This window comes from Scyliorhinus torazame, chromosome X (genome assembly GCF_047496885.1).
Source record: "Scyliorhinus torazame isolate Kashiwa2021f chromosome X, sScyTor2.1, whole genome shotgun sequence".
Taxonomy (NCBI): domain Eukaryota; kingdom Metazoa; phylum Chordata; class Chondrichthyes; order Carcharhiniformes; family Scyliorhinidae; genus Scyliorhinus; species Scyliorhinus torazame.
In genome coordinates this window covers 40,801,356-40,808,067 of record NC_092738.1, presented here as the reverse complement: position 1 = coordinate 40,808,067, position 6,712 = coordinate 40,801,356, and positions in this window count along the sequence as shown.

The window sequence follows — 6,712 nt, the reverse complement described above, 5'->3', positions numbered from 1 at the left end:
CACATGTCCGTCCTTGGCCTGCTGCAGTGTTCCAGTGAAGCCCAGCGCAGCCTTCCAGACTTATCACTGAGTTCAACAACTTCAGGCTGCAAACTCTTTCCTCCACCATACTAAAGAGAAACAGGGAGAAGCCTGGTGGTGTGTATCCATAGAATCCCTTCAGTGCAGGAGGAGACCATTCGACCCATCGAGTCTGCACCGACCCTCTGAAAGAGCATCCGACCGAGCCCCACTCCCCCACCCTATCCCCGTAACCCCACCTAACCTGCACATCTTTGGACTGTGGGAGGAAACCAGAGCACCCGGAGGAAACCCACGCACACACGGGGAGAACGTGCAGACTCCACACAAAATATTGAATACAGGAGTTGGGATGTCTTGTTGAAGTTGTACAAGACATTGGTAAGACCACACATGGTGTTCAGTTCTGGTCACCCTATTACAGGAAGGATATTGTTAAACTAGAAAGAGTGCAGAAAAGATTTACTAGGATGCTACCAGGACTTGATGGTCTGAGTTATAAGGAGAGGCTGGATAGGCTGGGACTTTTTTCCCTGGAGCGTAGGAGGCTTAGGGTTGATCTTATAGAGGTCTATAAAATAATGAGGAGCATCGATAAGGGAGATAGTCAACATCTTTTCCCAAAGGTAGAGGAGCCTAGAACTAGAGGGCATAGGTTTAAGGTGAGAGGGGAGAGATACAAAAGAGACCAGAGGGGAAATGTCTTCACACAGAGGGTGGTGAGTGTCTGGAACGAGCTGCCAGAGGTGGGGGTAGAGGCAGGGACAATTTTGTCTTTTAAAAAGCATGATGTGGAGATGCCGGCGTTGGACTGGGGTGAGCACAGTACGAAGTCTTACAACACCAGGTTAAAGTCCAACAGGTTTGTTTTGATGTCACTAGCTTTCGGAGAGCTGCTCCTTCCTCAGGTGAATGAAGAGGTATGTTCCAGAAACACATATATAGACAAATTCAAAGATGCCAAACAATGCTTGGAATGCGAGCATTTGCAGGTGATTAAATCTTTACAGATCCAGAGATGGGGTAACCCCAGATTAAAGAGGTGTGAATTGTCTCAAGCCAGGACAGTTGGTAGGATTTCGCAGGCCAGATGGTGGGGGATGAATGTAATGCAAATTTAAAAAGCAGTTAGATAGTTACATGGGCAGGCTGGGTATAGAGGGATATGGGCCAAATGTGGGAAATTGGGACTAGCTTAGTGATCGAAACTGGGCGGCATGGACAAGCTGGGCCGAAGGGCCTGTTTCCTTGCTGTAAGCATCTCTGACTATTAGTCACCCAAGGCCAGAATTGAACCCTGGTCCCTGGTGCTGTGAGGCAGCAGTGCCAACCACTGTGTCACCGTGCCGTAGTAAGGGGTGGATAGAGATGGGGGTTTGGTTACAAATGCTTTAAAAAAACCAACAAGCCACCTTTCACACTGGTGGTCAAATAGTTAAGTGGAGTGAGTGCCCCCAGTGCCAGATAGCTGTTCTTTGGGGCAGATTTAGTTTTTGCAGGGAGCTCGATGAAATGAAAGGAAAGAGACCTGAGGGCAGTGTTAGCAATCCTATCCTTTTCTCTTTGATCCGGCAACAAGTGGCTGTGAACTTCACAATAAACATCACAAATTGAGCAGATCCTCAGAGGCTTTGAAGGCCACACAGTAGGCCCCATTGTTCCTTCTGCTTGAAAGCTCATGAACGATGCTGTGCCTCGCAGGGTTCATGTCGCACTGCTGTTGGCTCCCTTCACAATGAAGGGGATTGGAGCTCTTCTGTCAGGATAACCCATAAGATTTGTTAGACACAGCGATTTTACAAGGCTGTACATCTCTGCAAGAGAGTGCCCTGCCTGACCATTCCAGAAGACAAGTGACTGTTGCTGGCAGCCCAATTATGCCAGTTCTGAGAGCACGCCCCCACCCCGCTGCTTAGCGCAGGAACACTCCGGAGATGAATGGTGTCAGCCCACTGACCCCCCCTCCCCACCCCAGCTGAGTGTAACAGGCCAGGGATTTAAGCTGCGTCACTCCAATATGTAGACATGGAGGCTAAAATGGCTTCTGTGGGGGCGGTCTCCCAACTCGGGGTCATAACATCAGCGTAAGATCCACAGAAAATGTGGTGGGGCAGCTTTGATGTTAATTGGGACGTTCCCCCAGTGGGCTGGGGGTTGCAGCGGGGGGCTATATGCCAACATGCTTGTGGAACACTAAAACAGCCCGTTGCCTCCCACCGGCAGGGTCGATTGCGGGGGCGGGGGGCAGAAATTGGTTTCCGTCTGGCCTGAGTTTACAGCGGGATCGTCTGCTGGAGCCCACGATGGAGAGCTGGCAGAGGCAGCTTTGAGCCGCAATTTCATCCTGTTAATAGATGCAGATGAAGGCCCCATTCCGCCCCACCCCCCACCCCCACCCTCAAACCCCAAGCCCCGCCGTGCAGGATTGTACACGATGCCGGACAGGAAGCACGGTTGGAACAACACGGCATGCAGATGTCAGGACTGACCTGCACAATGCCTCGGGCTGCCTCTGGACCTCTGGATGGAGGCAGTCGTGTACCGTGGAGCACTGCAGCAGTGGGCTGGAGGTGCACCTGCAGGCAGCCCTCCCACATTCTGTATCCTGGAGGGGCTCCATTCAGCGGCCACAGAATATTCCCGCAGATCCATCTTCATTTTCAGGTGGTCCAAGTTCTTACTTCAGTGGTGGATCGGTGCTGTTGGGCACCTTTTCAACATGGTGCCCGGACAACACTCTCCCAAGGCTTGCCCCACCACGGAATACGGTGTCAAATACCCGGGTGGATAATTTATGAGCTTGGGACTGGATGATTTGGTGTGTTTTGCCCCTTCCCGGCCCTGGAGGAAGTGCTAACCACTGTGCCACCGTGCTGCCCCATAAAACCTTGCATTCTGGCATGTTTTTCCACAGCTTTCACAAAGTATGTTCACACGAGGAAAGATTTGTGTATCTGAACCCTTCAATTTTATTGTTCCTTTATTTTTTAAAAATGTTTACTATTTATTGGGGGTGGCACAGTAGCACAGTGGTTAGCACTGCTGCCTCACAGCACCAGCGACACAGGTTCAATTCCGGCCTCGGGTGACTGTCTGTGTGGACTTTGCACGTTCTCCCCGTGTCTGCGTGGGTTTCCTCCGGGTGCTCCGGTTTCCTCCCACAGTCCAAAGATGTGCAGGTTAGGGGGATTGGCCATGTTAAATTGTCCCTTAGTGTCCAACGATGTACAGGTTAGGTGGATTGGCCATGTTCAATTGTCCCTTACTGTCCAAAGATGTACAGGTCAGGTGGATTGTCCATGTTAAATTGCCCCTTAGTGTCCAAAGATGTGCAGGTTAGGTGGATTGGCCATGTTAAATTGTCCCATAGTGTCCAAAGATGTGCAGGTTAGGTGGATTGGCCATGTTAAATTGTCCCTTAGTGTCCAAAGATGTGCAGGTTAGGTGGATTGGCCATGCTAAATTGTCCCTTTGTGTCCAAAGATGTGCAGGTTAGGTGGATTGGCCATGTTAAATTGTCCCATAGTGTCCAAAGATGTGCAGGTTAGGTGGATTGGCCATGTTAAATTGTCCCTTAGTGTCCAAAGATGTGCAGGTTAGGTGGATTGGCCATGCTAAATTGTCCCATAGCGTCCAAAGATGTGCAGGTTCGGTGGATTGGACGTGTTAAATTGTCCCTTAGTGTCCAAAGATGTGCAGGTTGGGTGGATTGGCCGTGTTAAATTGTGCCTTAGTGTCCAAAGATGTACAGGTTAGGTGGATTGGCCGTGTTAAATTGTCCCTTAGTATCCAAAGATGTGCAGGTTAGGTGGATTGGCCGTGTTAAATTGTCCCTTTAGTGTCCAAAGATGTGCAGGTTAGGTGGATTGGCCATGCTAAATTGTCCCTTAGTGTCCAACGATGTACAGGTTAGGTGGATTGGCCATGTTCAATTGTCCCTTACTGTCCAAAGATGTACAGGTCAGGTGGATTAACCATGTTAAATTGCCCCTTAGTGTCCAAAGATGTGCGGGTTAGGTGGATTGGCCATGATAAATTGCCCCTTAGTGTCCAAAGATGTGCAGGTTAGGTGGATTGGCCATGCTAAATTGTCCCTTCGTGTCCAAAGATGTGCAGGTTAGGTGGACTGGCCATGTTAAATTGTCCCATAGTGTCCAAAGATGTGCAGGTTAGGTGGATTGGCCATGTTAAATTGTCCCTTAGTGTCCAAAGATGTGCAGGTTAGGTGGATTGGCCATGCTAAATTGTCCCATAGCGTCCAAAGATGTGCAGGTTCGGTGGATTGGACGTGTTAAATTGTCCCTTAGTGTCCAAAGATGTGCAGGTTGGGTGGATTGGCCGTGTTAAATTGTGCCTTAGTGTCCAAAGATGTACAGGTTAGGTGGATTGGCCATGCTAAATTGTCCCTTAGTGTCGAAAGATGTACAGGATAGGTGGATTGGCCATGCTAAATTGTCCCTTAGTGTCCAAAGATGTGCAGGTTAGGTGGATTGGCCATGCTAAATTGTCCCTTAGTGTCCAAAGATGTACAGGTTAGGTGGATTGGACCTGTTAAATTGCCCCTTAGTGTCCAAAGATGTGCAGGTTAGGTGGATTGGCCATGTTAAATTGTCCCTTAGTGTCCAAAGATGTACAGGTTAGGTGGATTGGCCGTGTTGAATTGTCCCTTAGTGTCCAAAGATGTACAGGTTGGGTGGATTGGCCATGCTAAATTGTCCCTTAGTGTCCAAAGATGTTCAGGTTAGGTGGATTGGCCGTGATAAATTGCCCCTTAGTGTCCAAAGATGTACAGGTTGGGTGGATTGGCCATGATAAATTGTCCCATAGTGTCCAAAGATGTGCAGGTTAGGTGGATTGGACATGTTAAATTGTCCCTTAGTTTCCAAAAGGTTAGGCGGGATAGGGTGGGGGAGTGGGTCTAGCTGGGTGCTCTTTCAGAGGGTTGGTACAGACTCAATGGGCAGAATGGCCTCCTTCTGCACTATAAGGATTCTATGATTCTATGAAGAGCAAGAGAAACACCGGGGGCGGGATTCTCTATGACTGTGGTAGTATGTATTAGGGGTCATGTGGGACTGTGAAGCCGTGATGCTATTGGCTGACAGATCCCGGGTCCTGGTTGGCTGTTGACCCCTAGCTCCGCCCTGAAGGCGGAGTATAAGAACCCGGGCTTCTCCCCGCCGCTCCAGTCTGTTGCTGAACTGCGGGGAACAAGTCACGCTTAATAAAGCCTCATCGACTTCATCCCTATTCGTCTCTCTCGTAAGTCATTGTGCGCTACAATGACATCACGCCGAAATCGCGAAACACGATCGGCCGGAAAATCGGCTCCGACGCCAAAATCGTCTTGATGCCGGTTTTGCACCGATTCGGCATTCTCCGGACCCCCCAACGTGATGAAATCGCTGCGCCTGCTGCCCGGCCAGGGAGTATAGTACGCATCTTATTATCTGCCCTGACGACCGATTCTCCGGGGCCTTAGCGATTCAGCGCCTCCAATGGGCCGATTTCCCGATGGCGGGTTTCTGATGCTGGCTGAGGCGGCCTCGAGAGGAGGTAGGAGGTGGCGTGGGGGGACTGCAGGCTCCCGTATTGGACACCGGCTGTGCTTTCTGCGGGGGGGGGGGGGGGGGCCTGCCAGGGCCGGGGGAGGGGCTGGGAAGAGGGGCGACAGTCCGAGCTGCCGCGGAGCACCCAACATGACAGGGGCGGTGCCCACGCACCGAACATCATTACTGTGGCCATCTTGCTGGCCACCCACCCCGGCCCCTGGGTGAATGTATGGGGGGTGCAACCCCCCCCACCCTGGCCACCCCACTCACCCAGCGGCACCCACCGGGTGGACCACCCAGGGACACACCGACGGCTACCCCCATTGAAGGCAGTGCCATCAAATGGCCCTGGCATCAGGGACGGGTGCCAGGACTGGGGGCACCGACGTAGCCAGGGTGAGGGCGAGGGGGACATGCGTTGCTGGGGCGCGCGGTGATAACCAGGGCCACCGTGTATCCCATGGTGCCCGGTTGTGCGCGGGCGTATGCGTCCTGGTGACATGTTTTCCCCTCACCCCCTGCAGATTATCATGTTTGGGCACCAGCCAACGATGTTGGCCGCCATGGCGGGGGCCGCTGCCCTGCACGCAGCCTGTGGCAGCGTCAGCGGGGGCGGCTCAGAGAGGTGGCTGAGGCTGCAGCAGAGCAGCGGGCTGCAGAGGGGCAGGTGGCAGCCGCTCAGGCTGGAGGGCAGCGGGCAGAACAGGCCGGCACCATGCCATGTCCGAGGAGCAGCGTGGCCCATCCAGGCCGGGCCGTCCACGGAGACATGCTCCAATGGGCACCCTTGTCACATGGCAGGAGTCACAGCAGGCCCGGGGGGGGGGGGGGGGGGGGAGTGTAAGGCGCTGCATTGTTTCGGGACCTCCCCTGCAGGAGTCACCGGCAGGGGCCCCATCACCTCCTCCTCTCTCGGGGTGCCCACTGGCCCCGGGCTACTCCATGGGGTGGAGGTGCGAGCCCTCCCCCGAGGCACCACCGCCACCTGGCACTGCCAGTCCTGGAGGCCCACTCTGGTCTCGGCCAAGGTCTGCACATTAGCAGCCATGGAGCACAGGGAGTGGACCATCTCCCTCTGGGACTGTGCCACCACCCTGAGGGTCTGGTGCCACATCAACCAGTGAGTGTGCCACCTCCCT